Source organism: Streptopelia decaocto, assembly GCF_964273445.1.
Source record: "Streptopelia decaocto genome assembly, chromosome: 7".
NCBI lineage: Eukaryota > Metazoa > Chordata > Aves > Columbiformes > Columbidae > Streptopelia > Streptopelia decaocto.
In genome coordinates, this window is record NC_138661.1 from 20,804,310 (window position 1) to 20,828,350 (window position 24,041).

Genomic DNA, 24,041 nt, shown 5'->3' on the forward strand with positions numbered 1-24,041 from the left:
AACTATGAAACAAAAGCAAATAAAGGGAAAGTGTTTTGGAGAATTCAGAAATATAAAATAATGTTGCACAATCATTTTCTCGCTTCTGAAACAGCATGTTTAGTAAATGGTTCAACAGGAAGACCTTATTATAGAGAATAAGTTATAGACATCTGTGGAGAAGAACAGATGGTTATCGTCCTTCCTGTACCTAGAAGTATGTTGAAAACATTCTAGGATGATGTGGCTGCTTAATACGGTTTTATAATTTAAATTTGTACTTCTTCTGTGTGCTTCACGAGTTCATAGGAGATTCATTTAAAATCACAGAATCACAGAATGTTAGGGATTGGAAGGGACCTTGAAAGATCATCTAGCCCAATCCCCCTGTCAGAGCAGGAAGACCTAAATGAGGTTACACAGGAATGTGTCCATGCATGTTTTGAATGTCTCCAGAGTAGGAGACTCCACAACCTCCCTGGCCAGCCTGTTCTGTTACCCTCACTGAGAAGTTTCTTCTCAAATTTAAGTGGAACCTCTTGTGTTCCAGTTTGAATCCATTACCCCTTGTCTTACCATTAACTGTCACTGAGAAGAGCCTGGCTCCATCCTTGTGACACTCACCCTTTATATATTTGTAAACATTAATGAGGTCACCCCTCAGTCTCCTCTTCTCCAAGCTAAAGAGCCCCAGCTCTCTCAGCCTTTCCTCATAAGGGAGATGCTCCACTCCCTTAATCATCTTCATTGCCCTGCACAAAAGTGAATATAAAGTTTTTAAATCAACAAGAATATGTCAAGATGTCTTGCACCAGGATTATCACACAGGATAATACAAATGTTAAATTTAATAGTTTCATTTCTAAATGAGCTTTTTACCTCTGCTGCTTTGAAGCAAAAAAGAGAAAGTAAAGAAAGTGAAACCATCAATCCAGTATATCAAATAATTTAACAAAGCAGTTAACTTTGGCCTTCAGAAGTCTTTTGATGTTAGTTTTATCAGTCTGTTGCAAAGGGTCTGCCTCCTTCTTTTGTATTCTGTAAAGTAGAGTATGACAGGAACCTACTTCTGAGCAGAGAGTGTTTCTTGTCATGAGCGTAAATCAAAAATAAATTATAATATTCAACAGATGAGTTTGAACAAATAACACTGATTTGCTAAGATGCTAGAAAAATTGTAGTTTTTATAACTACTACAAGAAAGCAGTCATCTGTGTTAGGGAGGAAAAATATTAATGTTTATAAAGTGGGAAAAATACTCACATCAGAAAAGAAAAAAAAGCATTTCAAACTTGTAACTGGATTTTAAGGAAAAAAATAAGTTGAGCACAAATAAAAATAGTTGGCCTTGTTGTTTTAACCAAAAGCAGCAGAATTAGACAAAGTATACTTGAAAAGAATCATATTTATTATTGAAATATGAAAGTTTTTTTTCTTTTGTATTTGTTTTAAATTAGGTACGTTTAAATTTCACAACAGCAGAAATTCCTCCTGAACAATCCATCAGTGCCTCTTGACATCAGCACTTTGGAGATGATACACTTCAAAGTGATCGTAAAACCAAAACAGAGAGAAAAAAGCATTCCATCACACATGCATTGCTAAGACTGGTTAGTATTGCTTATTTTCCTTTGTGTAATATCATAGAATCATAGAATAGCTTTGGTTGGAACAGACCTTCGAAGGTCCTCTAGTCCATCCCCCACAGAATGATCAGGAACATCTTCAACTAGATCGGGTTGCTCAGAGCCCTGTCCAGCCTGGCCTTGAATGTTTCCAGGGATGGAGCATCTACACATACATTTTGTACACATAAATTTTGTTACTCTGAACCAAGTGAAATTGTCTCCTGTCCATGCTGACATACTCAAAAACAAGAAAATGTTGCAAACAGGTCTTAAGAGGGAAAAATTAAAAATGGAAAGATCTGAAACAATCACTCATTTCCGAGTATGGTGAATTGATTGGTTCTCTTGATGTTCTGGTACCCTCAGAGATGCTACTAAAACAAGTAGTGGTGAGAAGAACCAATCTGATGAGCTCTAGTAGAGGTAAACACAAAAACTACCTTGAAAATATTCTCAGAGCAGAAGCAAAGTATTTCGTATTTTATTTTAGACAGTAAAGGAGTACAAAGAATGGAACTTCCTATTCATCATACACTTATAAAAGGCATCGATCATCATTCCACTGAACTTCATGAAGTGAAATTTCAAGACTAGGAAACACACAAACATAGGTTCAAAAAACCTTTTCCCTTCTCCAGCAATATATATTCAGAATCCAAAGAGCATCCATACTTCATATATTTTAGGCCTACATGTCCATTTGTGTTTCCCTTTACTGTAGTTAGAATGAAATATTATCTTAAATTGAATTGTGGCTAGAGAAGCCTAGTGAAATATTCTGGCACCTATGTGCTTTCTGGAAAGATGTTAGAATTATTCTTATGGATGCTATGGAAGAAGAAAACAAGATGGATTATATGATATCCATGAACTAACAGAAAATTTATTAGAATTCACATCCTTGGTCTCTTTGGGACTATGTATTGATCCTTGGTGAACATGTACTCTGTATCCTTTTCAAATGCATGTTTTGTCTCTCATACAGTAACACAGAAAACAGAGGTATTCTGACTTCTAAATCCATGAAATCACATTTTTTTCTTACTTAAATACCACCAATTAATACCACCTTTTAAACTGGATATAGAGATACTTAAATAAGAGTGAGATACAAACCAAACTTTTACCAAATTTCAGAGGTCTTCTGATGCCCAGATTCAAGTTTCCTCTGGACGCTTCCATCCCCAGTGGTACACCTAAATATATTTCATTATTTCACCCTCTTTAGTATTCCCTTCATTCTTCCTCCTTTCACGGTAATGAAAAATGCTCTGAATGGTTGACTACTGTGGAGTGTCCTGATAGATCCCTAGTCTCCATGAGTGGCGGACCTGTGTCTCGAGGTGTAAGAGTTGGTCTGAAGAACAGTATTTGCCTGAACATCATCATCAAGAACTTGAATGGACAATGACTTAGAGAGAGGCCTGAAAAGAAGAATTGTGTTGCACAGGTCTCTCTGAACCAGGGGGGCTACCAGTAACAATGGCCGTTGTATGGACTTCACCTGCTGCCTCAGCCAAACTTGCCCCCACATCCTAAAGGGAATTACATTATACAGGTCTCTCTGACCTGAGGACAATAGCTGCTGTCCAGAAGATGGATTCTCACCTGCTGCTTCAGTCAAACTTGCCCCCCACCTCCTCCCTGTTACAAAGGCCAAGGAAGAAGAACATGCCCGGAAGCTCACCTGAGGTTAACCAACCGACCAGAAAGAGACCCTTGAATGTGAGGCAATGCAGGCACAGATGGGTCCTGGCAAGCAAAGTGGGGACTTTTCAGGCCTGCGCAGTTAAACCTGGATTGTGAAACAAAGGCGGAGATTGGCCTCAATCAATGGAAGTGAGGGAGTGTGAAGAAGCATAAAAGATGATTCCCAACAGGATATCATTGAGATCTCCCCACCAAAGGATCCCGAATCACAACAGAGGAGTGTAAGATATTGGAGATATTTGAACTCTAGAATTTGAAGATCTTCTGTTACAAATTCATGAACCACCATAATTTGGCCTAGAGTTCTGAATCTCTTGCCCAGAGCCCATACTCATCAGAAGGATTACTGAGGTTTTTCTAATCTTTGAATGAAAGCCAGTTCCAGACTGGAATGAATCTGGGGGCAATTTGTGGTTCCGTGTCAAAATCAGATCAGACACAACTGTTCTGTCTAGATTTTCCTTTTTAATTTTTTTAATTTGACAGATCTTGAAACTTAGAAAGGTGAGCTAGACAGAAAGATGAACACATCCCTGTGAAATGTTTTTAAGAAAGCTAGTCCAGTCTCATAGACTTCTACTTCCAGCTTAAATCCAGAAAGCATACAACCTTCATTAAAAAAAAAAAAAAAAATCCAAATTTCCCACTAACAACTGGTTATCTCTGATGGTTCATTTTAGTTTATTGCAAGTGAAATTTGTTTATCTTCTTTCATTCTAGCTCTGCTTCGCTTAATTGTGCCAAAAATTATTTAACCCTGCAGGCTAAAATGTTTTGTTTACTGCCCTGAAATCTTACATGAGCTTGCAGTCAGGGAGCTGGTCTCAGTACTGTAGTTTAGTCGCCAACTTGCTTCTAGTTTTGTTTCTGTGTTCTACCACCATAAAATAACCCCTGCACCATGATTTAAGGCCCTTACATTTTTCAACTACACTGAATTCAAAGCTTCCAGCGTTTTGTAATTTCCCATGCTCACACAGACTCCCTGACCTCACCCTCTTTGGATAGGATCTTTGGAGCCAAATGCAGCAGCTGGTTAATCCAAGTTTTAAATGAAGTTCACTGCAAACATTTGCAACAGTAAACTAGTCAGGTTTGATCAATTAAAGCCCTTCCCTGCATAATTTTAAGTGTTCTGGACAAGTGCTGTGAATATTTCTGGCTCTGGGTATGGTTTCACTTAGAAATTTGGAAAGGGTGGGGTAGGCTCAGATGGGTAAAGAGGGCAATGATGAAAGTTTTCCATGGAGACAAGAATTAAAGGTTCAATAACAGAAAGATAGGGAGCTGAAAACCGTATGTCAGAATTATTTCTTAAGGGATCTCTTTGGGGAATGTACTTAATTTATTATTTCAGAAAATTCTCCATCTTCTGAGGGGAATACAAACACTCCTAGGCAGTTCTGAGGTTTTATGCCTAAGAAATTTCCTCCTTGACTCCGAGGCATTCTGTCTTGTTTACTTTGCAATGTCTGGAAGACAATAACAAACACTTTTCTTGATTAGGGCTTGGTAAAGTTTTCAGGGGCCATAATTGGTTCACAGCTGTCAAGGCTTTTCTTACTACTATAAGAAACAGCTGATTAGTCTCTTCAGTGTCTGAGTAGTACCTCACTTGATACATGTATATAAGGCTGTGGGGTTTTGTTCTGTTTGCTTTATTATTATTTTTGCTTCAATTTATTTCTCTCTTTAAGTAGCCACAGAATCATGTATAATCTTCCCAAATAATAAAAGTTCACATTCATTCTGTTACATCACAACATTAAGAAAATAGTTTCTCAGACTACAAGTACCAATTTCTGGATTATTATTTCAAATTCTTAAAATTCTTTACCAGCTAATTAAAAGTGGAATTTGTAAGAAAAACAAAACAAAACAAACAGTCAGAAAATATTATTCAGCAATTACTAGTTCTAATTAATGTATAAGGACAAAATAACGTGTAGAAAATTTAACACAAACAGAAGAAAACTCCACTCCCTCCCCAAAAACAACACTTTCCCTCCCTCTGAACAACAAGAAGCAGTAAATATTTGGGACCTAGACTTTATTTCTAGAATTCTGTCCACATATTTATCTTATCTAGTGCCACTGGACCAGGCCAACACTGTCTTGTCTGTTCATCTTAGACTACGGTGTCTTTACTCCTTTTTTGCCTTTCCCATTAGCACAAGATTGCCAGCAGAGGTTTGCATAACCTGTTGAGTAGTTGATGGAAGCCATCAAAAACTTTTCCATTAGGAATTCAGATGGGATTTCTCTCGTCTAACTTTGAACTTTGTTCAAAACAAACAAAAAACAAACAAACAAAACCGCCAAACAAACAAATAACAAAAAAAACCCACACCTAACGAAACAGGTGCTTCAGAACAGTCCACTTCACATGTTTTAGAGATCTTCTTTAGACAAGTTTCATCCTACAAATGTCTGTTTTCACTGACATAATTAGTTTTCCCACAAGCAGATATCACAGATGTCTGTCACTAGATGCTTATATCGATTCAGTTGAACCAAATAACTAATTCAGAGGTTACATCACAGATGTCAAGTTCTGTTGATCTCTCCTGAAGTGACTACTAAGAACAGCCTAAAAAGTTGTGAGGTGAAATATGTGACTGTTAAAAATGGTCCTACACATTTCACTGATACTTGCGGAGTAACAGGGAGTATTTTGGTTCAGTCTGGTTTTAATTTAGCTAGAAACCATAGGTCAGTAACTGTTTTAACTGACAAGGCCTTGTTTTAACTGACAATTCCTTCATTGAAAATGTCCTCTAAATATCCGAAGTATGAACAGACTATCTTATTACTAATTCATAATTAAGTTTTCAAAACTGATTTGGGAAGTAAGTTTGTTTACGTTGTATTGCTTTTCTTCCTCTACCCTCGGGTCCAACAACATGATTTAATGGGGAGTTATGCTCATGATGTGACAAGTATTGAAGGTCTGCCAATACAAAAATAAGAAACACACTGTGATTGCTGAGCTGGTAATAGTGCCTTGTTACCATTTGTGCTGTGTGTGGTGATGTTTCTGGCTAAACCCTGGTAAAGGCTCAAAGTACATTTAAACAACATCTAAAGTTATTAAAACATGATAGCATTGGTAAGAAATCAAGAGGATAAACATGGTAAGATAAGTATTTATTCAGATGTTGATTTATTTTACTGTTAACTGCTACTGAGTGGCTCTTGGTTAAGATTTTTAAGGGACAAGGGGAATCCTCCATTGTTCCAAGGGACAGTTTTTTAGAATTTAGAATAATTTTAACTCAGTTGATTTCTACCTGGAATATTATATTAAATTTCAAAGCAAATATTCCTTAAAAATTTAGATTTGGAAATGGTATTGGAAACACGTTTGCTGAAACATCGTGATAAAAGCCTTTTAATCTTTCTCTTCCCAGGAATTAAACTGAAAAATAATAATATACTTAACTATAGTTACTGTACTGTTAAAAGCTCCTTCAACTAAATTTAAATTAGGTTTAATTACAAAGGAAGGTTACAAATGAAGACATATACAGAACACAGAATTATCTGTTGTTTTTATTTGTGTTGAGAAACTGAAGGAAAAGGAGGAATGAGTTTTGGAATAGGTGGTGAAATTAGCAAGGAGGTAAAATTTAGCAAATAGTGTGTATACATATGTATCTCATTAGGTGTTTAGGTTGATGAGGACATGGCAATATTCTTACTTCACCAGCACATCCAGATTTATGGATATGACTTTCAGAGTACTGAAGTTCTACCTACATTTTCTCTTGGGTTCCAGAATGTGATTGAATACTTTCCTTAGAAACAAGTGATTTGGCTCACTATGATATATAAAACTTGTCTGTAAGGGGAAAGGTTGACTGGCATAGCAATTTCATTATGAAGGCCTTGTCATGAGCAGAACAGCTATTCTAGAATAAAGATGTTTATCTTTTTAAAAAAAGTGTCCACAGGAGAGCTTTTCTACTCAATTTACATATGGTGACAAGACTCTGGGCTCTCAAATGAGTAACAGTTTCTAAAAATGCAGTAATGCTCCAAAGTCAGATGGGTGTTATTCTGAGGGCAAAAGCCAAACCAAACCACCCAACAAAGATATTTAAATAAATAGAAATACTAGACAGCAAAACACTTCAACAAAATTGTGGATGTCTTTGAGACATAAATTATTTTAATCTATAAAATCAGTTTTGTATTTTCATAGTTGAAACATCTTTACAGTACAGGCATAATAAAACTTATCCTTCTATATTTTTTCTTTCTATCTCCCAAATTCAATTTTGAACAAAGGAGAAGAATTTTCAGATAAATTGGAATGGATTTTTATAATTGTTTCTCAGAGCTGTTGAATCTCTCTAGTCTGCTGCTTCTTTCTCTGTTTGGATTCCATTTGGTTGAAAAAAAGTATTTGGTCTAGCCTGGTCCTGTCAGCCTGTTTATTAAAAATTAGAAGAAGAAGCTATAGGCTTGTAAGAAACTTAACAGAAGATAAAGGTATTTCTAGACTTATTTTAACCACTTGGTTGCTTCTGAACTCTCTATGTAGATTCAGGTAGAGCACTCTGACTGTGCTGCTGAGCAAACACCATCTGTGTTAGAGAACGTGCCAAAAGCATCCATGTAGAATGTGTCTGTTGGCAAGTATTTCTAGTACTGCATTTCCTGGTAAAGTACATCTGCTGCAAAACTGCCTTTTTTTCTTTTTTCTTTTTTTTTTTTTTTTTTTTTTTTCAGGAGAAGTGAGGAATGTCCAAGCAAAATGAAACTGTTTTACTGAAAACTCATAGGTATCCAAAAATATAAAGTTCCAACTGTTCTTCCCAGTTCTCCGGACATGTTGAAGCAGTACTGTCTTTCCAGTACTGTTTTTCCAGTCTTCCAGGACATCCAGCAGCAAGAATGTGCCATGTACAACTCAATAATTCATAGCCACAATCCACTAAATGGCCATGAAATGCAGTGGGGGTCCCAATGCACCTTTCATACACAAAGCTCTCTACCCAAATGGCTAAAGAGTGACTAGAAATTATTTTGCGGTCGATACTGAGCAGAATAAAACAAGAAACAAGAATTCTGCTGGTTTGTGTTTCATAACAATACAGTTTTCATCCCATGACTACCATGGGATATGCAATTATGCTTTTATTATTTGTTATAGTTAAATAAATACACTAACACTCATCATCTTGCTTTTTGTAATCATTCATCCTTATTGTTTCTATTTCTAATTAAACTGGAAGCCAGGGCAGGGTCTTTCTTTATGATGTGTGAAACACATACTATTGGTTTTTTTTCACATTCAAATGTATTCTGGTGATTCTTATTTAGGAGGAAGACACAGGATATGGAAAGATGGGCACTATAACATGCTCCTTTAAAAAAAAAAAATCTGTCCTGGAACCAGTATCAAGTATAACAACTTCTGGGGCAGCAAACCTGAATTGTATGGCTTTTATTTTGTTCCTTCTTCCTTCTTCATAATTTAAAAAGTACATAATTTTAAATTGAAAATAAATGTTAACAATTTATGTGGGGAAAAAAAAAGAACAAAACAACACCTTTACATATATATATACATATATTTTATTAAACACGGAAATTGTTTAAGTTTCTGTTGGGGTTTTTGGTTGGTTGGTAGTTTCTTTTGGTGTTGGGTGTTTTTTTCGTGGTGGTGCTGCTTCTTTGTTTTGGTCTAGGTTTTGTTTTCTTTTTTGATTTGTTTTCACAGAGGTAATTAAGAGACACATTTCTCTCTACATGATATGACAACCTGAATGGTTGGAAGGCTAATGAAGGAAGAGTGAGAGGGAAATCCAGGTGAGCAATTCTAAGGAACATCTTATTTCACTAGAAGGCTGCTAAAAACCAAAGCAAATAGACAAAGGGAGTAGGGGGTGTATAATGAAAGCATAAAAAACCTAGAGAAGAATAAGAAGAGTTGAACGCTGGGGTTTAATAGAGGTTAAGTCTTTTAAATGTTAATGTTCATTAGCATCTGAAAAGGACTACCAGAAAAAGTAGAGAGTAGAATAGATCAAGATTCTGATTTAGGTAGGTGGAATAGGGGAAAACCTGTTTTCTTATGTGTGAAATATAAGAGTTTCCTAGGGTAGGCAAGTAAGAAAAGTTCTGACAGATTGGGCAGAATCCTTGATTTGAAGATTACAGCCGCAATCCAACTGAAATATTCCACAGTGGTGTCTCCTTTTTTATTTTTTATTTTTTTTTTCCCCAGTAATAGATATTTGAACTTTACAGTGGTAAAATAGATATTTTATTAAATTCATAAAAGCAGATGGATTAGAATAGTATGCGTATGTTTAAAGCATAAAACCATTCAGAAAAGAAACTTCATATAATTTTCTTCTCTGTTGCCTGTCCTAGCATTATTAATGTTACATATACTTCGTGAAAAATACCATACAAACATAAATCTTTCAGTTTTATAATGGAATACTTACAGACCTGACAGTGCCCCATAACATTACAATGCATATTTCTGTAGCAGTAATATGGAGGGAAGATTGTAGAAACCTGTTCTAAACTAAGCTATTTAAAGCTTTATTATCCTTTATGTCACACTCAATACTGCACAACAGGTAAAAGATTCTTGTCCACAAAGACTTAATGCTAAAAAGAAAATGAGGATGAAAGTAAAAAAAAAGGAAGATATTTCTGGATGTTGCATTGCCTTCTGAATCCTGAACCTCTTTTTTCCTTATCGTAAGAAGTGCTAGAAAAGTGAAGATAAAGCTTTTGTTTATGCCTTACCTAAACAGTTCTGAAAATTTCCTTATAAATGAACATTCTCAAAAGTAGAATTCTGATGTATGATTAGAAGATATATAAATATGTATAATTGCATATATTATAAATATTTATATATACTATTTGTATATGTGTGTTTAATTTTACTTGTTCAGATATACAAAGCCTCTTTCCACTCATCTCTCACCATGGAGTTTGAATTAAATTCAAAAGAATGAATGAGACAAAACTTTTAGTTTTTAGATTTATTAGTAAAATGAACATTGTTTTTTTTCACACAGAAAATGCTACAGAAGGAAACATTTGAATTTCCTCATTTTAAATAAAAAAATAATGTTATCATATTTTGGATACAGTAAATTTATCTGAAAAGTGCTTTTCAGTATAGAGGCTACTAGCACATGAGAAATGTCAAAGTAAATATAACTAGAACTTTACTCATATTGAGATGAATCTCATTTTCTATTATCACATCTGTTCTATCACTTTTTGCATTGCCATTATCTTTAGACATTTAATGTTTCATTACATTATCTCACTATTACATTACATTATCTTCACTATAGCTGTACTAGTTATTAAAAAAAAAAAAAAAAAAGAGAAAAAAAAAAGCAAAACCAAGCTTAGCTCCAAACTGCAAATTATTGCCTTTTTAGAAACTGAAAATAAAATGCAACCATGCTATATGGTTGTACCAGCTATAAATACTGGTTTGTAAGTGCTCTGGGACCACCGAAGTGTAAATGTAAAGTAGAGTATTTAAGTCCTTTGGAAGAGGGGAAATGGCACTTGGTGTGACAGTGCAGTTGTCTGGAGCAGGCAGAACTCACTTAAAATATTATCCAGAGGAGATATATAAACCAACTTTTTCTCCAGCTGCTGATTTGATGCTTTCCAGCAACTGGGCAATGTTTGCCACATTTTTAAAGCCAGTATAACCTTGACTCAAAATTCTTTTGTTCATATAAACAATAGGAAACACCTTGGGCCTAACCAATAAAAGCCATACAATACAACCTGCACTTCTCTGTACCCCTTCTGCACCAGGGGTGGGGACTAAAACCAATCAGATGTTTGTGCTAAAGTTTGGTTTTTTTTAGTTATCACACAGGCATTGCTATTCTGGGCATCCAGAATGGAGAGCCAACCTAGATTAATAAAGGTTAATATTTTAGAATTGTTTTCTCTAAATAAAACGAATTTTTCATTCTTCCTCCAGGTACTCATTTTATCTCATTACTGAGAGAATATCTGCCTCATTCAGGTCCAGGCTATAAGGTTTATTTTAAAGTAATCTACTTTCACAGTACAGTATGTCATACTTCCTTTTCCTCCTGATTACTTTTGGGCAAGAACTTTTTCTAAATTTCCAGAGAAAATGTTTGGGTGGCCCATCTAATGGATATTTCAGCAGTCTACCCCTTACCTGCTGCTGTTCAGTTGTCTTTCTGAGCCAAAGATCTAACAAAGTCATACGTTACAGTACAAACTGAGCCCTAACAGTATCAATAGTCCTGATGCAAAATTGTTTCCAGCTATTTCATGCCCATAGGCCTTTGAGATTAAATTGCTTCCACACACCAGCCATCCCACTAATAATAATACTGGTCTCTTAAGAAGTTCCTTTGTGTGTAATTTCAAGTTGCTTTATATAGCATAGTTCCACTTAAACCCAGGAAAGCTGACACATATGTGAATGCCATGGTTCCTATGCTGCAGCCAATAGTCTGTGCAGCAAGATGCTTCATAATTGTATTGCCCATAAAAAATTGACCAAACTTGGGAAACGTGCATGACTGCCTTCCCAGCACTGTTTTCTTTTCATGAAAAACACTGGAAGATAGAAACCCATTAGTCTTTCCCACATTCAGAGCAAGGGCCTAGGAGCATCAGTCAATGGTAACTTCGATGTTGTCCTTGAATATGTCATTATTTGCTGACAGACCAAAATATGCTATATTGGCTCACATCAGTAGCCACTTCACTTTACTGCTTTTTTCCCTGTCTTGGCATGTATTCTTTGACTCTCATGTGCACAAATAATGCAGGAAAGATTCCAGAATTACACATCATAAAATGATTGGAGAAAATTTGGTGAGGGATGAATTGTTCAACGTAAGAATAAGATTTTCCATCACATCTCTTTTTGTTTTGCTCTTTTTCTAATCTAAATAACTCACAGTACAAAAAATAAAATAAAAAAAAAATTCTGAAGAGCAGGTCTCGAATACCTAAAGAAAGGAATTCCTATAATCATAGGATCATAGAATGGTTTGGGTTGGAAGAGACTTTAAAGATCATCTAGTGCCAACCCCACTGACATAGGCAGGTTCACCTTCTACTAGAACAGATTGCTCAAAGCCCCAGCCAACTTGGCCTTGAACACTTCCAGGGAAGGGGCATCTAAGATTTCTCTGGGCAGCCTGTTCCAGTGCCTCACCATCCTCATGGTGAAGAATTTCTTCCTTATATCTAACCTAAATCTGCCTCGTTTCAGTTTAAAACCATTACCCCATGTCCTATCGCTACATGCCCTTGTAAAAAGTCCCTCTCCAGCTTTCTTGTAGAAAACTAGTATCTAAAGTATCCTTTAGATACTGGAAGGCTGCTATAAGGTCTCCCTGGAGCCTTTTCTTCTCTAGGCTGAAGAGCCACAACTCTCTCAGCCTGTCTTCATAGGAGAGATGCTCCAGTCCCTTAGTCATCTTCATGATCCTACTCTGGAGAGGCTCCACCAGCCCCATGTCCTTCTTATGTTGGGGGCCACAGAGCAAAATGGACAGCTTAGTAATTTTTCTGTATACATGACATGGAAATAAGAGAGAGTAAGCATCTATGAAAATTCCTTATCCTAACAAAAAAATTGTCTTCTCAGTTATGATAATAAAGGCAGCCATGCAGATTGTTACTTCACTGGATGTCTTTTAATTCTCTGTTCATTGTTTTAAACAACATAACCTTTCACAGATTTTTTTTTTTTTTCCTGTTAAAACCAGTTCTAAACTGAGCTGAAATGGACCTTTTGACACTTTGGAAGTCTCAGTTACACCAGATAGTTTTTAAAAAGTAATTTTCTCACTAATAGTTGATCTTCTTGCATATTTTTATCCCCTCTTCTTTTGTGACATTTCTGTGTGTTTCTTTACCAGTGATGTAATCTGTTCAGTCTGGGAACCTGGGCAAGGAGTGAAATGGAGCCTTACCCTTTAGATAGCTGTATGAAAATGGTCATGATTGTGCTGTGGTGCATTTTGTAGTTGTCTGTGTTTTCAGTAAATTTTTCTGTTGCATAAACAAAGTATAGGAAAGACATTGTGCTGTGACAAGAGTTTGCTAAGTATGAATTTGAGATCATAAATGGAAAAATCATGAGTGAATTATACAGGCTGTCCCAGTGGGGCATTAACAGTTACAATACCACCCCACATTACAAGCAATTTGAATGTGCCATATATATTACAGGAAAGAAATTGAGCTCTTTTATAAATGTGTTTGAAATAAATTTAAAAACTTATGGAAACCATGTCTTTATCCACCACCTGTGAAGCCAGGTGCTTCACAGCAAGAAACTGAAAGAGGTATATGTTGTACTAATAACACTTTAACATGTCTAAAATGTCTTAAAAAGCTCTTTGTGTGTATTTGGAGCCCAAACTTGTGAAGTACCAGAATTATACTCAAGGACAATGTCCCCATCAGGAAAAAATATTACAGCTTCCTAGGGCATAAAGAAATTGCTCTCAAGCTTAATGATTTATAACAGTCTGAACAATTACATCTAAAAGTGATACAGGGTTGATGCTGTCTTTTCTGTCCTTTCAGAGGTATGTTAGAGTGCCACACTTTGTAAATACAAGGACAACCCTTTCTGAAGCAGCAATAGTGTGTACATGTTGTATTGTGTACCAATAAATGATGTGGTTTTGATTTTCGGGCACATGCACCATTAAATGAAAAATGAAGCTGCATTGTGTCAGTGATAATTGTTTGACAATACTATAAGACTCTAGTATCTCATATTAAATATTGTCATTTTATTCTAAAAAAGGCAAAGAGACAGCCTAGTTGACTGACTTAGGCCCTTGAAACTGTAACTGTAATGTGTCTTGATTTTGCAGCTATATAGTAAGGTAGTAGCAACAATTGTATAGTACATATCTACATTTGTTTATAGGCAGATGGTTATTTTATTTTAGCCATTCTGGTTTTGTCTTCCAGAGGGTACTTCAATTCTTGCTGTCCTCAATGTGACGTGGTGATTCAGACAGTAGACTGCTGGGGTAGCAGAGTAGTCCTATTATTTCAGTGTACTTTCAGGCCTCAGCATCTCTTTTAGCAGGGAGAGGTTGGGACAGACTTTTGTTTTTCTTATGCTATTGGTCTAACTTAACCACTTGGAAGCTTGATCAAAACATACAGAAATTTGCTGAACATACACAAAAGTGCTCACCAGAAGCTTGTATTTATCAGTAGTATCCAGAATACAGACTAGTGTATTTGGAACAGCAGAGAGCATCTGCCATCTAAGCAAAGTTGAATAAAGATGTTTTCATATTTTTTTGTTCCTAAGAGCATTTTGGAAATGTACCTATACACAAGCACTGTGAGAAAACACAGTTTTGCTTACCAAAATTTTTGATAATGAGAGAATCTGTCAAGCTTTCTGCATTAAGGATCCTCCACACCATACCACCAAAAGATAAGCAAACAATATTCTCAGGCTTGTGTGTAGAGCTGAAGTCCTGCATAGACCTCAGGAGATCTTCAGGACTGAGGGGTGAGAAGATCTGTTCAGGTCATATGTGATCACGTAAAGATTTTCATTTCATTCCTCAAAACTTGCTTGCATCTATTCAGCTGCATAAATCTTATTAAGCTGGATTTAATTTATCATTTAAGTTGAACTGACCTGCAGAAAAGTGTTCTGAGTAGCTCTGCTAGCAACTCCATTGCCTAGCTTTCTGAAACAAAATTTTTCCAGAAAACAGAAGGTAGAAAGCTAGTCCAGCATTTATCACAGCCTGCCTGGTGACCTTTTCATTTGAAGAGGTCAATGATACTGGCAAACTTGAACTCCCAGGTCATTACCTCCTCATTTAATCTCCTTTTGGGATGGAGACTGCTATAAATTGGAAAGAATAACATCAAATCTCATTGTATTGACCAGCAACAACTATGAAACCCAAAAAGAGACTGCTAATATCTGTTAGTTTACTAGTCAGCGCCTAAGTAGAGCAGGAGAATTTCGTTAAAAGTTTCATTACAGCTAACATGCAAAGAGCTTAGCAAAGCATGGAAGTATCTTTATAAATACTGTAGTATTTAATGTTTATTTTTCACAAAACCCAGTCATCTTCACCAAAGAGATGCAAATTTTTATGGATTTTAGGGAACAGACTGGTTTTGAATGTTGTAGAAATGTGTGACCTTTTTCTGGGCCTGTGGTTTGATGAAACTCTTCCCACCTATTCTACATATCATTTATCTTTTTTGACTTGAAGCCTCACTTGTTTACTGTTCAGATGTAAAATAAGCAACTTTGCCCTTCACCATTGTTTTTTCTTTGGTCCAAGCTTTTTAAATACATGTATAATAACAAAAAAAGATTTGATAGACTCCTCTTTTTGTCAAAATAATTTTGATGATGACATTTGACAAAGGTAAAATGCCTTGTGAGCCATTTCATGAACACCTGTGAGTCTTTTATAGTCATGTTCAACACCTTTTTATTTGATTTTTTGACTGAACTATGAAAGGATTGAACTTGGTCTCCAGTTCATTCTTACTCTTGGGCATTTTTGAGTAATTCACAATTTACTGCTTTGGAGAGCTTGATTCATTGGAAGAGATGACAGAGGCAGCCACTTACACCCAGCATTTCACTAGGCTCTGGCCACACTGGTTATTTGTATGGCTTTCTTATTTTTGACCTTAGGAATGTCAGCTTTTATACACTGCTGTGATCAAAAAGATGGCAAAGCATGGAACATGGATGTACATTCACCCTAGCAGTTGTTGTAGTATGTGTCTGTAGTTACCTCCATAAAGCATTAGCTGTAGGATGACAGGTGACTTTTCCTTGAGAAAATCTTACCGTTTCCTAAGACCTTGAAGTTTTGGCCATAAAGGTATTAAAGTTTTTTGGTGTGATAAGACTTCATAATTTCAAAAGTTGAAGTTAAGTATGTTCTAGTAATACAAACTGAAGTACTCTTTGACCATTATATGTCATGGCCCATTCCGTGGTACTAATAATGGAGTGACAACTACTTAAGAAGCCTGTTCATCATACCACCAAGTCGGCCTTGGAGCTTGTTGGGAAGCAAATCCAACCCACAGGGATGGATGACAATCATGAGTACACGGGAAATGCTGGGAACCAAATCTTTAAAAGGGTCTCAAGTAAGAATATTTATTTTCTCCATCAAAGACTGCTTCTACCAAAAGAAGGAACTGTCTCCAGAGCTGGTTTGCTGTGAGCCTGAAGGTTAAGGATGGAACAGGAAAAAACAACAAGCATGTGCTTAACTGTTAAATAAATACATTAAAATTTTGTGCTCCAAGAAATACCTTGATAATAGAAACTGTGGAAAATAAATTATATAAGCAGCCATATCAAAGAGGCAAAAATTCTATGAAGAATGTGGCCAAAGGGTAAATCGAGTGTCCTACAGGTAAATCTCAGTTAGTAATAAATAAATAAATAAATAAATAAATAAAATAATTCTGTCTTTGCATTGCAGGTATAAAGGCTCCCAGGCAACATGACTGTCGAGGGTTAAGATTGCGGGGTGACAATAAAACCCTGGCAGATGTATTGTTAACCTCCTCTCCCCCCCACTTCCACCGTTTTGCCCCTCCCTCTCCCCCCTTCCCACTCAGGACAGGCGATCGGGAGGGAAAGAAGAACAGAGAGAAGAGAGTTGGAAAAATTAAAGATGTTTTACTAATGCTACTAATAAGAATAGAGAAAATAATACAAAATATACAAAACCAATATTGAAAGTCTCAGCAACTGCAGAGCCGGCCACCAAAGTCCTGGATTAGACTCTGCAACCAAGCAGAGCTGGATTCAGTCTCTCACTAGGCCTCAGTTCGCAGGGACGACCAGCAAGATCCTTTCCTAAGGTCGGCCATAAGCAGAAGGGCAAAAAAGGGCAAAAGGGATGAGATCCTTGTGATCTCCCACTTTTATATGAAGTATTCACGTGAATGGAATGTTATACACCGTTGGTCAGTTTCTTAGTCACTTGTTTCTCATCGCCCCTCTCACGAGATGTCCATCCATGCTTATCAATAAGTTTGCATTCCATTGCTAGGTTTACGAAAACATGTGTCTGGTTCTCCAGGAAAATGCAGTTAATATGAAGGCTTTAGCTGACAGGCAAAATTCACTGAAAGAGAAACTTGTTTTTTAACAAAACCAGGACATTCCACCCCTTATAATATGCCATTCACTGAATACTTAAACCTTATCAAAACAATCCATCAACACAATCTAATTAATCGCTACTACTATATATATACACAGGAGTAATTAATCAGTGGACCATCCTTTGAAAAGTTCATTAAGTTCATTTTGTCACGACAGTTTCCCAGGGCAGGAAAAATGGTACAAGTGCATCTCATGACCACTGTTTGTGGGTTAAAGACATCAACTTCGAAGAAGTTGTCAGGCGCCACTCGAAGAAGCTATCATCACTGTTTTGATCTGAAAAACACTTATTAAATACTGTTAGTATGGCAATTCACATCCTGCAGTTCAGTATTGAATATTTTCACCTAAACTCAAATCCCCTTGAGGTACACACCGAACTTCTCCATCCTTAAGCATCACCCACCAGGTGCTGCCAGGTCCCTGGGCAAAAACAATCCCATGAATGGGCTTGCCTTTGCCTGAAGCAGGAGTAACCCAGACTGCCTTTCCTAACATATTTTTCATGTGTACTACAGGGACTTTATCTCCTTCTACAGTCCGTAGAATTTCTGATTGGGCAGGCCCGGCTCGATTGGTTGATCCCCTGGTGTTGACCAACCAAGTGGCTTTTGCTAAATGTGAATCCCAGTTTTTAAAGGTTCCACCACCAAGTGCCTTTAGTGTAGTTTTTAGCAAACCATTGTACCTTTCAATTTTCCCAGAGGCTGGTGCATGATATGGAATATGATATACCCACTCAATACCATGTTCTTTGGCCCAATTGTCTATAAGACTGTTTTTGAAATGAGTACCATTGTCTGATTCAATTCTTTCTGGCGTACCATGTCGCCAAAGGACTTGCTTTTCAAGGCCCAAGATAGTATTTCGGGCTGTAGCATGAGGTACGGCATATGTTTCCAACCACCCAGTGGTTGCTTCCACCATTGTAAGTACATAACGCTTACCTTGACGTGTTTGTGGAAGTGTAATATAATCAATCTGCCAAGCTTTTCCATACTTATACTTTAACCATCGCCCCCCATACCATACAGGCTTTAAACGTTTCGCTTGTTTGATTTCGGCGCAAGTTTCACATTCATGAATAACCTGTGAAATAGTGTCCATAGTTAAATCCACCCCTTGATCACGAGCCCATTTATATGTTGCATCTCTACCTTGATGCCCTGAAGCATCATGGGCCCACCGAGCTAAGAAAAGTTCACCTTTATGTTGCCAGTCCAAGTCCACCTCAGCTACTTTAATCTTAGCAGCTTGATCTGCTTGTTGGTTGTTTAGATGTTCCTCGGTGGCTCGACTTTTAGGCACATGAGCATCTACATGACAAACTTTCACAGGCAGGCTCTCTAGCCGAGCAGCAATATCTTGCCACAGTGTGGCAGCCCAAATGGGTTTACCTCTGCGCTGCCAGTTGCTTTTCTTCCATTGCTGTAGCCACCCCCACAAGGCATTTGCTACCATCCATGAGTCAGTATAGAGATAAAGTATTGGCCACTTCTCTCGTTCAGCAATGTCCAAAGCCAGCTGGATGGCTTTCACTTCTGCAAACTGACTAGATTCACTTTGTCCTTCAGTGGCTTCTGTAACTTGTCGTGTGGGACTCCACACAGTAGCTTTCCACCTTTGATGTTTTCCTACAAGACGACAGGATCCATCTGTGAACAGTGCATACTGCTTATCAGTCTCTGAAAGCGTATTATACGGTGGTGCTTCTTCAGCACGTTTTACTTCTTCCTCATCTGGAGACATCCCAAAGTCTTTGCTTTCTGGCCAGTCTGTAATCACTTCTAAGATCCCTGGGCGATTGGGACTTCCAATTCGAGCTTGTTGCGTGATCAATGCAATCCATTTACTCCACGTAACTTCGGTTGCATGATGTGGAGAGGGAACCGTCCCTTTGAACATCCAGCTCAGCACCGGCAGTCGAGGTGGTGGAGCTGTGCTTCAGTACCGATCACTTCTGAAGCAGCTCGAACTCCTTCATATGCTGCTAGTATCTCTTTTTCAGTTGGAGTATAGTTGGCCTCAGATCCTTTGTATCCTCAACTCCAAAAACCTAAGGGTCGACTTCGGGTTTCTCCTGGTGCTTTCTGCCAGAGGCTCCAGGTAAGTCCATTATCTCCGGCTGCAGTGTAGAGCACATTTTTAACATCTAGTCCAGTCCGAACTGGTCCAAGGGCCACCGCATGAGTTATCTCACGCTTCATTTGTTCAAAGGCTTGTCGTTGTTCAGGGCCCCACTCAAATTGGTTCTTTTTACGAGTCACTCGATAGAGAGGGCTCACAATCTGGCTGTAGTCAGGGATATGCATTCTCCAAAAACCTACAACGCCCAAGAAAGTCTGTGTCTCCTTTTTATTAGTAGGTGGAGACATTGCTGCAATTTTGTTGATCACATCCATTGGGATCTGACAACGGCCATCTTGCCATTTTATTCCTAAAAACTGGATCTCTCGTGCAGGTCCCTTGACCTTGCTTCGTTTTATGGCAAAACCAGCATCCAAAAGAATCTGAATTATTCTCTCACCTTTCTCGAAGACTTCTTTTGCTGTGTCGCCCCATACGATGATGTCATCAATATATTGCAAGTGTTCTGGAGCTTTACCTTGCTCCAGTGTGGTCTGGATCAGTCCATGGCAGATAGTAGGACTGTGTTTCCACCCCTGGGGCAAGCGATTCCACGTGTACTGGATGCCTCTCCAGGTGAAAGCAAACTGCAGCCTGCACTCTGCTGCTACAGGAATAGAGAAAAATGCATTAGCAATGTCAATTGTAGCATACCACTTAGCTGCCTTTGACTCCAGTTCAAATTGCAGTTCTAGCATGTCAGGCACAGCAGCACTCAGTGGTGGCGTAACTTCATTCAGGCCACGATAGTCTACAGTTAGTCTCCACTCGTCACTAGACTTACGCACTGGCCAGATTGGGCTGTTAAAAGGTGAGCGAGTCTTACTGATCACAGCCTAGCTTTCCAATTGACGGATCAACTTCTGAATAGGAATCAAAGAGTCTCGATTGGTGCGATATTGCCGGTGATGCACCGTCGTGGTAGCAATTGGCACCTGCTGATCGTCAACCATCAGCAGTCCTACAACAGAAGGATCATCTGAAAGACCAGGCAAATCAGACAGCTGTTCAATTTTCTCAGTGTCCACAGCTGCTATACCAAATGCCCACCTATACCCTTTTGGGTCCTTAAAATACCCTCTCTTGAGGTAGTCTATGCCAAGGATGCATGGAGCATCTGGACCAGTCACAATGGGATGCTTTTGCCAGTTTTTTCCGGTTAGGCTCATTTCAGCCTCTACAACAGTCAGTTCCTGGGATCCCCCAGTCACTCCAACAATATGGATTGTGTTCCTTTATAATTAGAAGGAATTATTGTGCACTGAGCACCAGTGTCCACTAAAGCTTTGTACTCCTGGGGGTGTGTTGTACCAGGCCATAGTATTTGTACAGTCCAATAAACTCTGTTATCCCTTTCCTCCACCTGGTTGGAGGCAGGGCACCTCTAATTTCTGTTTTGCACAGTCTCAGGGTGTGAATTAGAGGTTTCTCCAAGAGCATCAGAATCTCTTCTGCTCCTTTTGTAAACTGGAGCAGCCACCTTTCTAGGAGTTTTTCCTTTTATCTCACGTACTCGTTCCTGAAGTTCTGAGGTAGGTCTTCCATGCCACTTATTCATGTTTTCTCCCTGCTCATGTAGGAAGAACCACAGTGAACCTCTTTTTGTGGGCTGCCTCTGTCCTCTCTCTCGAGATTGGAAACGCCTTTTCCTAATAGCTGAAACATAGGTTTGTGCAGGTCGTGAATGGTATATGTCTTCTCTGAGTTCTTTGATTTCTTGCAATAGCTTTTCAAACCGGTCATCAGATTTTTCACACAGTTTCTCCACAGCAAAAACACAAGCCCGTAGAGAACCAGCAAGGCTGTCCTCAAAGTTCCGGAGCTGCTCAATCACTTCAGTAATATTTTGTATACCTCGTGATGACCAGACCATTCCTGCCAATGACTTAGCATATGCAGGCGGTGCACTTTGTACAAATCTGCGCCACAGAGGTCGTGTACAATTGATTCTATCTGGGTCTGTCCCCTCTTGGCTGTTTGGTCCAAAATAGATGATCTCTCGCACAGCTAATTCTCTCAGGAACTGAATACCTCTCTCCATAGTATTCCATTTCCCTAACTTGGATATACAATCTTCCTTGTAGGGAAATCTTACTTTCATAGCTGCCAGGAGTCGGGCCCAGAGAGTAGTGGCATTAGACTCTCTTGAAATTGCTCTATCAATGGTGGAATCTCTTGACAGAGATCCCAGCTGCCTGGCTTCACCACCTTCCAATTCAATTGTTTCTGCCCCATTGTCCCAACATCGGAGCAGCCAGGTTAAAATATTCTTGCCTTCACGACGACTAAAGTCTTTTCGCAGATCTCTCAGCTCACTTGGAGAAAAGGACCGAGTGGTGGTCACTTCATCTCCTCCCTGTCCTGATGGTGCCCCTTGGGTTGATGTTGGCCCTGTGCCATCATCTGCTGCACAGGTAGTCTTTCTAGTGACTTTCTTACAACCGGCAACTGATGCTGATATGGGTTTACCATCATTTGATTCATTTCCAGAGTCTGAATGACTGTCACAGTGATTACAGCAGCAGTGTCCAGTGTGTGAAGGAGGGGGGGTTGCCTTTAAGGCTGGAGAAGTAATGTTATCAGCAATGGCCTTGACAGAGGAACTCTGCGTAGGAGCTGTACCTTCAGCCTGCAAAACCGCCGTTGGCGGGGGGGCAGTGGCTGCAGTGGCAGTTTTTGCTGTTTTGCTCTTTCTCGAGCGGCCAGGAGAGCTTTTTGCTAAAGCTTCCGAAGACACACCGCAAATCTCAGGACAACAAAGAGACGCAAACCTCCCGTTAAACGCCATTTCTCTTAACAGAAGTACAAACTGACACACATTCAGCAAACCAGATAATACCATCACAGTTCTATCAAAACTCCAAGGATATTCAAAATTCTCTAAAACATTTGCAAATTGTCCTAGCGAAAAAAAGAAAGAATTGTTAGTCAGCCTTTCTAAAGATTCACTCGACCAATTAGCAAACACAGAGCTGTACTGCTCTTTAATCTCTCCTGGAGGCTTTTCAAGGTAAAGCAGAAGCGAGTAGAAATTCATTAGCGCCTGCAGTATAACGAGATAAACCAGTGACAAACCACACAGTATCATCATGATCATTGTCCAGTTCCTTGTTGTTATATAATGAATACTTCGATTTAAAAAGAAAGCCCAACACAGATATGGAATCAGTGAGCACAATGTAGAAAACAACTGATACAACTTATGCCATAACATCTTTAAATCAGTGTAATTCACTTTGCCTTAATACAACTAAATAATATCCGAAGCAAACAGATGCGCGAGTATCACAACTCTATGAGTTGGCACTGTGCCAAGAAAACTGAAAGGTACGTTAAAGCAGTAGAAAGCCAAAAATCTCCAAATTTACGCCTTTCTCTGGGCCCCACGTTGGGCGCCAATTATCTGTAAAGGGTTAAGATTGTGGGGTGACAATAAAACCCTGGCAAATGTATTGTTAACCTCCTCTCCCCCCCACTTCCACTGTTTTGCCCCTCCCTCTCCCCCCTTCCCACTCAGGACAGGCGATCGGGAGGGGAAGAAGAACAGAGAGAAGAGAGTTGGAAAAATTAAAGATGTTTTACTAATGCTACTAATAAGAATAGAGAAAATAATACAAAATATACAAAACCAATATTGAAAGTCTCAGCAACTGCAGAGCCGGCCACCAAAGTCCTGGATTAGACTCTGCAACCAAGCAGAGCTGGATTCAGTCTCTCACTAGGCCTCAGTTCGCAGGGACGACCAGCAAGATCCTCTCCTAAGGTCGGCCATAAGCAGAAGGGCAAAAAAGGGCAAAAGGGACGAGATCCTCGTGATCTCCCACTTTTATATGAAGTATTCACGTGAATGGAATGTTATACACCATTGGTCAGTTTCTTAGTCACTTGTTTCTCGTCGCCCCTCTCGCGAGATGTCCATCCATGCTTATCAATAAGTTTGCATTCCATTGCTAGGTTTACGAAAACATGTGTCTGGTTCTCCAGGAAAATGCAGTTAATATGAAGGCTTTAGCTGACAGGCAAAATTCACTGAAAGAGAAACTTGTTTTTCAACAAAACCAGGACAATGACCAATGTGGAATATTCTCAATGAACAAAACCATTTAACTTCCCGGGCAGTGAGGATCTTGGAAACTGAGTGTGGGAACAGCAGAGAGAATGAAGGAGGAGCTTAGATAATAATATTAAAAAGCAGACTTTGATTCTACGGATATTATTTTGTCTTCTTATCAAGAGATGCATGAGAGGAGCAGGGCAGAAATCCAAATACAACTTTTTTCCCTCCTAACCACCACCCAAACATTTAATAATGACCCTGGTGATGCTGGCTAGGTGTGATACTCTGGATTTTGGCTTGGAATTAAAATTTGAGCCCAAGGTGAGGAAACTAAATC